The following is an 11,041-nucleotide window of genomic DNA, read 5'->3' as shown; positions in this document are numbered from 1 at the left end:
AAATGTTAAAGTCAACAATATTCCCAGTCCTCTGTCCAGGAAACTGTGTCCATAAAGAAAATTATGTTCATTTAAAATAATCAATTTGGACTATCTGACTGATGTTGACAAAAGTGTCTTTATCTGAACCTAGAAAAATACAAATCCTAGCAGTCATCGCTGAAACAGATGCCAAAATTGAGGCATGATTTTAAGTTTAAGTGAATGCTTAAGAAGGAAGTGTTTTCCACCTGCCCTCTCCCTAGGAATGTAATGAGGAACAAAAAAACCTCAAAACCTACAAACAAACCCAATCCTAAATGGAAAATCTAAGTAGTGTGCCAAAATCTCTGACCTGCTGAAAGAATTCTTAACTTCTCTAACAGTTCCAACATTATGCAGAAGCAGAGAATAAATATACAACACTGAAGTTTTTAAATAAAACTAAAAAACAGGTACAATGTAGAAGGTTTAACTGACATTATAAAATAAAATTAGAAACAGGTTATCATGTCCCTCTCCAGAATGCACATTTCTTTAAACTGCACATAAGAATCAGTGATGTTTTTCCCTCACAAATCTTAGGAGCAGAGAGAGACAGAGCTCTCGTTACACCGTTCATCATCGATATGAAGTTGGCTTGTTGGAACAGAATATTACTTCTTATCTGCCCTGGATATGCATATGTGTGGTTCTATCTCTGCTTAGTACAGGAATAAGAAATACTGACTTCTGAATCATCAGTGGAGCTTTTAGCAGCAGCCTGCTGAATGGCTGTGCAGTACAAGGTAAAGTCTAAATAATTTTTTAGGGAAATTATCGATAGGAATTCTACCAGTTATAGACAACGCATTTCAACATTGCCAGGAAAGACTGTTTACTACACCAGAGAATGAAGACTCACATGCATGCCTCCCAGCCAGAGCAAGAAAGATGCATCTATTCCTTGCTGACAGCTGCTAGACACCACCAAAAATCAGAGGAGAGATTCATTTAGGTAGGTCCTGCCAGAGAAATGCCCTGAAATGAACAGCTAGCCAATACCAGAACCAGATAATTTAGCATCAAAATAAATACCTGAAGCATTATTCTTTCTATTTTTAAATCAAAACTCTCACACAGTAAAAATTTCCCAAGTAGGCAGAGGTTTCAAGGAACATAATTTATGTTTGCTTCGCCATTTGAAAGCTGAACTATCAAGTTTTAAACAAACCAGTCCATAACAGAAGTTTGGGTACAGAGATATCTTTCTGTAAGCAAAAATAATTCAAGAATAAACATGTAAAGAATTTATCAACCTCATATTTAATTCTGTATGAACAGGCAGTGATGTTAATGGTGACATTACTCAGGTGGTATTTTTCAGGTGTTTTTCTCCAGATGCATACAAGGCACAGTGCAATGTGATCTACTGCTTACACTGCAATTCCCTCAGGATAAGGGCCTTTTCTGGACTTTCACAGATTTGAGCCCACCTTGACCCCTGGCACTAGTGTGGATTCCCAGGCGCCTCCAGAAGTTCAGGGAGCAGGTTGTGACATTCCCTGACCACACTCCCAGGGCACAGGCTGGCCCTGACCTCGGCAGCAGGATGAGCACAGCAGCTGCTCTGCCCTGTGGCTCAACACTGCTGCTTCTCACCTGCTCTCGCCTTTAGTTGCCAGTCAGGCACAAAGTACAAATTTTTAATGCGGGAACACAGAGAGCAGGATCCAGGTAGCAAAACACAACAGTTAGAGGAATTCCTTTATCTTACCTAACACAATGGAGTCAAGAGATCAGCCACCCATTCCACCCGACACAAAATTTCCATAGCTGTTAAGAAAAAGAAGCAGCTGCACAGCTGTTGCTTCACAGTCCTGACTGCAGATGTACAAGCCAAGCCATAATATAGCTAAAGGGATGCTTAAAATTTGCCAGCTTGGCTACAGAGTACATTATTTACCCCCTCTGGTGCTTCCTGAAGCTGAAATACAGTTATGCACCCACAGATGTATATAAATAGATGGTTCAGTGAACAATTTATTTGAAAATGTTCTGTTTTAAGTAAACAGAGAGGTAAAAACTGTGCAATCAATTCCTTTCCTACTTATTCAAGCACTGTGGAAATACAATACATTGCCAGCCTGCTCTGAGCATAAAATAATTTCTTGGATTCATGCTGGCAGTAAGTGGCCCTTTGAGAATTTGGGTGTTCCCCCTCCAGATACTCTCCTTATTCTTCTTGTTGATCTAAATCTTATCAATTTCTACCTCCTTAAGTAAAAAGCAGTCCAGCTCTCAGACAGCCTGTGGTTTGCAAGATTGAGATGGAGGGAGGATGACAGTCTGTCTCAAAATCTATTCCTGAATTCATTTATGAGCCCTCATAAAAGATGTAAGAGAATTATGAAGGCAGAGAAATAATGAAATAGAAGTCTTTTCCAAACTGGCCTCACTATCCCACCACGTTCAGATATCTGATTTCCATTGTGACACACTTTCTTCCGCATTGATGAATTTTAATTTCTGTTGCTCAAGGGTAACACTTCGGGAGCAGTGCGAGTGGTCATTATATCACATACATATTAGAGTCTACCTCTTTTTAAACTAGATGCCTGAATTAATAAGGTCCTTTTCCTGTACTGTGCTGCCACACTGCAAATACTTTCTGACTGAGTAAAACTAAAGTGAAAAAAGTGCTTTCCCAGCTGTCTTGTGAAGTCAAGATCAGAGACCAGCATGCAGTCTTTTGATATTTTGTGTCGGCATGTGCATTCTCCACAGTTTTCCATCTTGCCAATGGAGACCTCGTTTCTTGACAGCCTTCAGCTTGGCAAGGGGCAGAAAAAACTCCTGCCTCTCCCCCAGCCCATCCCACCCCACCCCAAACAAATCCAAAAAAGGGACCACCATAACAGAGTATTTAAAGATATGTTATTTCTGCAGAGTACAGATTTAGCCTAGTGGGGGCCAATTGGCCCTGCTTGATGTACATGTACAAACATTTGGGATGATGCTTCAGCATTCATGGCTGCACTTACTAATGCTTTGACCCCTGCAATTTTATCTGCCCTCTGTTTTGAAGCTAGGGTATAATCAACTCTAAATATGGGACCTGATTTATTAGAACTGGTTTTGAAAGGTGGGTTGAAGTATAATGATGCTTACTTTTGGCAGAAGATGGAAAACTGGACATCTACCAAAACAATGCATGAGTTACTGACAACAATTTAGTTTTCTTCTTTACTGCAGAGTAATAATTTTGCCCTATGCTGAAAATGTTGCAGTACAAAAGATATAAAATGCCTTTAAGAGGTTTTTAAGAGCAAAAATGTAAAATTATTTCCTTACAAAATACTAGCTTATTATATATCATACTTCCTATTTTTATATAAAGGAATCAAAAGTCAGAATAGTGCTACAGAGCTGAATACTGTCTGAACACTATCCCAACACAGGAACTCAAACTTCAGTGCAAAAAAAAAAATAAAAAAATGTATGCCCATTTCATTATGGTACAGCAATTTCTTAATGAGTTGTCAAGAGCAAAACTGTCAGTCAACATCATTGAGGTCAAAGGACTCATTTGCTTGGGTAAAATGCTGCTCTACAGTTTTCTGAAGCACCTTTCCAAAATATAGCTAGGGTATTTCAGCCCTAGTATTTCAGCAGTAAGTTTCTGTATAAAAGTATGTTAACTGTGCAGAAGCTGCCAGCAATTTTAGTTTCTAAGTGCTCAGTCAATACTGTGTGATAAGATCACATCAGCAACATGGCTAGCTTTTCAATATGAACCAATTCTATATCTTATCTTTTCCCAGGTGTCTGGCTGTGATGCCAAGCAAAAGGGGAATGAAGACCTCAAAACATGAGATAAATGATAGATGCCTGCAAATTTAATTAGCAGTCAAAAGTCTGTGGATAACTATTTGGTGGAAATATATAAGACCTGGCAAGATATCCATGGGCTCTCCTGTTTCAACACAACAAGAGGCACATTGGCAAGGGGAAAGGAAGATCTAGTTTCTAATTTTTTTCCCAAATTTGGAGAAAAAATCTACCCCGTCCCATGGCTGGTTAGCCTGACTGGCCTGTTCTTGGAGCTACTGCTCTGTTCCAGCCATCTCACTCGCATGCATGCAAACACACACCAAGTGGGCATGTCTGCATAGGAAATACCTCCCCAGACCTGTGCAGAGCTCAGAGTGTTTGTTTGGATCCATTTCTTTAGTTAAGAGCTCCATCATTGCTGCAGATAAGATATGACTCAGTTTTGGTAGATGAGATAAGGAGAGGGAAAAGAAAGTAAAAACTGTGTAGAGAGGAGGTTAAAAAACCCCAAACTTTAGAAATTGTTGCTGAAAAAGAGTTCTTTCAAGGCAAATTAAAGTACTGTATCAGTTAGTACTATTGAACCCACAAGACAAAATTTGCTCAAACCTGCACTGTCAGTTCCCTTGTATAAATAACTTCTGGAGCATTTATCAAGGTTCTTGGGAAGCAGATAATATTGTTTTAAGATACAGTATCCTGATTTTTTTTAATAGGGTTGGAGAGACAATACTAATATGTTCTTGGTAAAATGCACACTCTTACTTTAGGATTCCCAGATTTCTTACAGTTTCTAGAAATTAATGTACCAAACGTTTATTAAAAATGTTTAAACAACAGTTTTTAAAACTTCTTTTTATTAATATCTTAACAATATTTAATTGTAGCAGTTTTGTTCTAAATGCTTTAAATTTTATTCCTTTCCAGGTGACAGCAAGCAGCAACCAAAATAGGAGTAAGTTATGTTTGAATAATATATTTATACTGCTGTTATTTGCATTCTCCATCACTCTCAGAAGTAGAACTGTTGGCAGCCTTCTGAAAAACGAGTTCTGTAGTATGCAGCAAAAATACTAGAAAGACAGAAATGCATTAGGATTTGAGACTGACAGACAGCTGGCTGGATTTATAGGGAAAGTAAGTGTAGTGGTGGTAGCATCTCTGTGAACTTAATAGCAGAAAAGTGAGAGTCATGGGATGTCTGGGATCAGATCAGGTTCTGTCAACCAGAAGATGATATTACACCTTTAAAGCCATCAGGGCTCCCAGTCTGGTAAGGAGACAGAGGACTTAAAAATGCATCTGTCTAGCATTAAGGGAACCCAAAAGAGTTTGAGCAGGCAAAACGATTTATAAAATTGCATCACTTTAGGATAAAATTCAGCCTGGTCTTGCTGACTAGTTGAGAAACAGGGGAATGCAGTGAGAACATGCAAGTTCTTTTCTCCTTATATATTTTCCAATGATTGGATTGCCATGCCTATGGCTATTTAATACCATTCCTACTCTTTGTAGCTGTAGTTTTGCTTTTCCTTACCGAACACCAAAGAAAACAAACAAAGATCACTCCAAAGTCAGCCAATGAAAAAAGGACACAAGTGCAAAACGTCCTCTTGCAGTGATAGGTATGAAAGTGTGCTGAAAGTGTAATTTTCATACTAATGATGTCACCTCATTTACTTTATCAGGGAGTGATTGCTACACTGGGTTAGTTTCATTACACCAATAATTTAATTGCAGCTGCCAAGGTGTGAAAAAAGTATTCCTCTTCTTAGGGATTAAATTTCAGGGAACAGGTAAATTATATAAAACACAGAAAAAGGAAAACTGGTAGAATTAATAAGACAGATTACCCTGGAATATAGTCTCCAAATAATTAATTCTACAACTTCAGTATTAGAATTCATTATCTTACATGACCCTCAAAAATTATCTTCATTTTTTGACCCTCACAGAGACTAGAAAGACTTTCCTTTCTGTCATTTATTTGAGAGGGTCCTTTAGGATATTGATATTTGCATAGATTCTACATAATTCTTTTACTTGCCAATTGGTTGTTTAAATTTTAAGTCTATTACTGATGACATTAAATATAATTTTTAACGTTTCTCTTGCTGAGAGTTTGCATGCATGGATGATATTTTCTCAGATATTTTGCTATTACATTAATGATTTCTTGCTATACGTAAATTTCACAACACACTTCTTTTTCTTAGAGCATGTAATTGAGTGTCAGTAAACAGCATCTAGCAAGTGCAGTGATGACTGTAGGTCTCTATTTCAAGTGGTCCCACTGCTGTTCCTTGCCCCTCTGTCACACTTCAGTTCCTCTGAAGGCAGCATAATTTGGCAAAGGTAAATGAGAAATGCTGAAGAGTTGTTCTACTTACTCCTCTGTGAATCAGGGTAGGAATTACATAAGTATCAGAACTTTCCCTAAAAATGTACTGGAGTTTTTGGGAAGCCTAATAAGTAAATTTAAAAATGACCCAAACATAAGGCATTCACTAAGAATTACAGAATAAAGATAAGGCCAGGTATGATCCCCAACCCAACTATTTGCTTTTTTGTAATTAATACGGAGACAAGGACATTGCTGATGATCAAAAGTAAGACAGCAAGGTGAAATACCTGATTGTAAAAGAAAAATCCCCAAATTAAAGCTGATCAAAGAAGGAACAGGGAGAGTTCTTAAAGGAAGTTATATTGAGAAGAGAACTATATAATAAAACAGCAGGAAAACTATCACATAAAACAACAGGAAAACTGTAGATCTTGTACTTTGCTTTAAGAATGAAAAGAAAAAAGCAACACTAAGAAAGCAAATTGAAGAGCATTAGTTTTATCCCAGTTGAGCAAAATATTATAGCTCAAAAAAATGTATAGAAAAGGCAGACATAAAAGTTAATGCAAGTTTGGCAAATTTTTGTTGAAGTTTATTGAAAATAGATTGTTCCAGAATAATGCAATAATTGTTTCTTATAAACAAGATAAATTTACTAAACTCAAATAAATTTAATCTAAGCTTAAATAAACTACTCTATGTCCAATATTGTCCTATAGTACAAAGGGTGAGTTCAGGTGTAAAAGACAGGTTGTACTACAAGAATTGCTAACTGTGTAAATCATCAACTAAAAAAGATAACAGTAATTTGCATTAGACTGAAAGTTATTCAAGTATTCCCACAAGGATCGATCTCAGAAGTAATAATTTGTTGACAGTAAGAATTTTATGGGAGAAAAACTGAATGGACATGTAAACTCTGTTGGTCAAGAGAAACAACCAAATAAAATTAGGTGTAATCCTGAGTAACTCATGGGAATTCTGGGAGCAGTAATATTATGATAATACTCAGAGAAAGTGCAAGATCTTTTATGCACTAGTAAAAAATATTTTAGTCTTAGGTATAAATTATTTGGATGTGACAAAGGAAAACAGACTTGGGTTTCTTTTTCAGACTGATTGACTGAGCTATTAATTCAGTGTAACTATGGGAGAAACAAATACACTCTTGTGAGGTGGCAGGTGATGTATTTCCATTTTACAGAGTATCATTAATGTCATGGTAAAAAAGTCCTTGTGAATCAAAACAGCTTCAAACAGTGACATCCACCCTGCCCATAGCACTGAGATAATGAAAATGTGCCTCTTAGAAAGCAGAGAACTTACTCAACTACTGCACCGCCACTTTTCAATGAGTAACAAACTCATTAGAACTAAAGATAAGACAATACAATCCTGTGCCTGAATAAATTCCTTACACCAACTGGAGATCATAAATGATGCAATTGTTAGGAAGATGCACAAGCTTCAACCAGATGAAAGCAACTGGACAAAGTTAACCCATCGGGCTGCTGTTTGTCCCTTATGTTTAGGATTTGAAGACAGAATTTCTGATGAAACACCTCTACCTGAATTACAATCCATCATCAGCTAACATATCTAATGGCCTACAGAAAGCTTCCACAGTTCACCTTACATATCTCAAATGATCCTTTCATGTCATTTCTTTATTGTTGTCATTGTATAAAGCTCATGTTGCACTTTTGGAGACTGCATGAAGGACTACAAGACTATAATGTAAGTTATCTAATTAGGTATTTCTTTGTTCCAACTTTCCATGTGTAAATGGATCTCTCTGTATTTTCATTGCATGCTCCTGCTCTGCAGGGCTGTATGATTTGTTACTTCAAAACTCCAAAGGATTAACAACAGAAGCCAGTTAGAATGCTACAGCATAGCAAAACAAAACAGGGTACCACAATTAACCTCTGCCATTTCAGATACAGCTTCTCAATATCTCATATTACAATAAAGATTAATCCATTTGGTTTTTCTATTAAGGTACCCCTTTGGAAAGGATACAACTTAACTTGGCCTGGAAACTGGCATATTCTTTTTTATTTAGCAAAAGAAAAAAGCACAATATTTTCTGATTTTTACACAAATGTTTTGAAGTCTTTCTTTCTGCAGTACCATGACAGCAGCTTCTTGTTGTTCAACATCTACTACCTCATGATGGGAAACAAACGCCCTAACACAATTTCATCCTTTGGATTTTCATTGCTTTCTATCCTCCCATATGTGCATTTCTCAACAAGCTCTCAGCACTCAATCATTTTGCCAAGACACCAGACTGAACAAAGCTTTTTCTCGCTCACCAGAACAAAACAGGGGATTGTCCCAGTCCAGGGACATATTTGAAGCCAGGGCTTAGGGAGAGTCTCAATATACCAGAGTGAGATTAAGACACAAATGTGTCAAATGTTGGTAACCAAAATGATAATTCACTTTTATTTACTATCAATGAAGAGAGCAAGGAGGAAAGATAGGAAAGGAGGAAAAAGTGGAGAATTACAGAAAGTAAGAAAGGCAATCACCACCAGTAATCTGCAGCATCCCCTGAAGACCCTTTTTCTTTTGTTTTTCAGTGGGGAGAGCACTGCCATGACAGGTTTTCTAGCACTTTTCCACAGGGATCAAAGTAGAAAAACTGGCCAAAGTTGCAGACACAGGCTTGACTTTATGTAGATTCTGCATATTTTTTTGCAGATCCTCTGTCAGAATCCATCTGGGACAGGCTGACATGAAGCCACCTGTGGTACTGGGGTACCATTTTTCAAAAGTCAATTAAAAACCCTTTATGTAACAGGGGCAAGAAGCACAAGCTCAGCTTGGAAAGTCCTAACACTGATCTCTTCATCTGATTCTATGTAATTAGAACACACTCTTTCCAAATATGTCTCCTTAGCTAATTATAGCAATGAAAAGGAAATCTCACAGCAGTCCAGAATCAGGCAAGGGAAAAGGAACTGAAGGTTTAATTACCAACCTAAAGGCAAAAGCAGTACATTATGCAGCATGATTTTGAAAGTAGTTCTACTGATTCCCTATCAGGGGTTAGATACCTGCCGTCACATTTATCTATGGCATAAATCAATGTATTTCAATGGAGATACCCTTGGGAAGAATTTGGCCTGCTTTAAGACATAATTTCAAATTGAAAATTCATCCTGGAGTGGTTCAGAGAATTTCAGTTTCTATCATTTTTATTGCCTTTTTCAGCATTTCCTGTAAGATATGAAGGTAATGGCCAAACTCAAAAGGCATACAAGAACATCACCATTCTAGCCACAGCCTAAAACCAAGGGTTGTATGTTTCTGTATGACTTTTTTTTCTCTGACAATGCCTTTTAGAGCTTTGGAAAAATACATTCTTATTCACCAGGTAAATCAGTATATTGATTGCAGAAGTACTTCTTGTACTATTTTATCTGCGCTTTTAAAGTAATCACACTATTATTTTTCCTTTCAATATATCTGACACATTGGGTGTGATATGTGGTTTGTGGAAAATTTTGACTGAAAGGGGATGGAAAAAATAATGATTTTTTTTTACACAGTATTTTTGCATCAAGTTTTATATAAAAAAAAAAAGAAAAAAAAAGAAAAAAGAATAACCAGGAATGCACAGAAGTTTTAAGGAAAATAAATAAACCATAGCAAAAAAAAAATTAACAACATCAGCTGGAGACTCTTTATGTGCTTGCTTGTTACTCATCAGAGATGCACAGTAGATATTCCAGAACTACTGTGAGCAGAAGAATAAAGAATTTAAGCTTCAGTAAAAAGTTAGGGCATAATCTTAACCTCAGTAATGTCCAAGTGAGCAGATGCTGTGAAGTGGGAGGTATTGAGATGCTGTGCAGGAAAAAATCTTTTGTGAAATTTTGTGCATGAAAAATGAATTCCCAATTTTTTCCTGCAAGCACTTGGTACTGAGTACAATTCTTCCTAAGTCATCATTGCCACAAGGCTTTTTAACCTTTCCTCCTCTTTTTGGCACAGCAATTGCTACTTAATCTCCATCTGCAGCTGTTGGGCTGCTGCACCGTCCAAACAACTGTCTGCAGGCCCCAGAAATAGTCTTTTTGTTGATGACCTACCTTTAATCCTCTTCATCCTGTTCCCACCAAAAAAAAAAAAAAAATAAGCAGATGCCTGCAGCTGAAATTAAGCAAAACCAACTTTGCCTGATGAGAAGCAGTAGAAGAGCTTGGCAGTTTGGGGTGGCTTATCCCCCAGTGCTCATTATTAAATGTGCATCTGAAGGCAAAGAGACCTGCAAGTGAGAAAGACAGACACACATTGCAGATCTTTTCCCACAGTACTCGAAAGGAGAGAGTTCCTTAATTCCTGGCCACAGGTCCCCTCTGACCTCTCCTGGAAACATTAATGATAAAGGTGATAACACTCAATGAATGCCTCGTAACCCTGAACATAACCTCTAGATTTAATTCAGCCATTCTTGCCTCTTCAACTTTCTGCCAGATACTTGTTCAAGAGTTATGTTATCTTGGCTTATAACTTTGACCTCTGAAGGCTAGGGGCATGGAGTCAATCAATTTTTCATACTTGAGACCTACATGAAAAACTGTTTCATTATGTCTTGGTATTCACTTTTTTGAAATGCTCAGTTTGAATATTGCAAATGTGTTTTAACTTAAAAGTACTATAAAAAAAATGAGCTTTTCCAGCTGTAGTCATGTTTTAAGCCTCCTTCTTTTAGATGTGAGGGGGTGAGTGGGGCTGTGTGGAGAGCTGGTATAGTATGTGGGGAGTGAGTGAACCAACAAAATCACTCCTGACACACTCAATACTAAAACACAAGTGTGCTGGTATTTAAAAATAAAGAATTTTTTACTTTTTTACTTCCAAGCTGCCAAACTAATGCTGTGTTCTATTTTT

Source organism: Passer domesticus, chromosome 4 (genome assembly GCF_036417665.1).
Source record: "Passer domesticus isolate bPasDom1 chromosome 4, bPasDom1.hap1, whole genome shotgun sequence".
Taxonomy (NCBI): Eukaryota; Metazoa; Chordata; class Aves; order Passeriformes; family Passeridae; genus Passer; species Passer domesticus.
The sequence above is the reverse complement of the archived record's forward strand: the minus strand, read 5'-3'. Positions refer to the sequence as shown.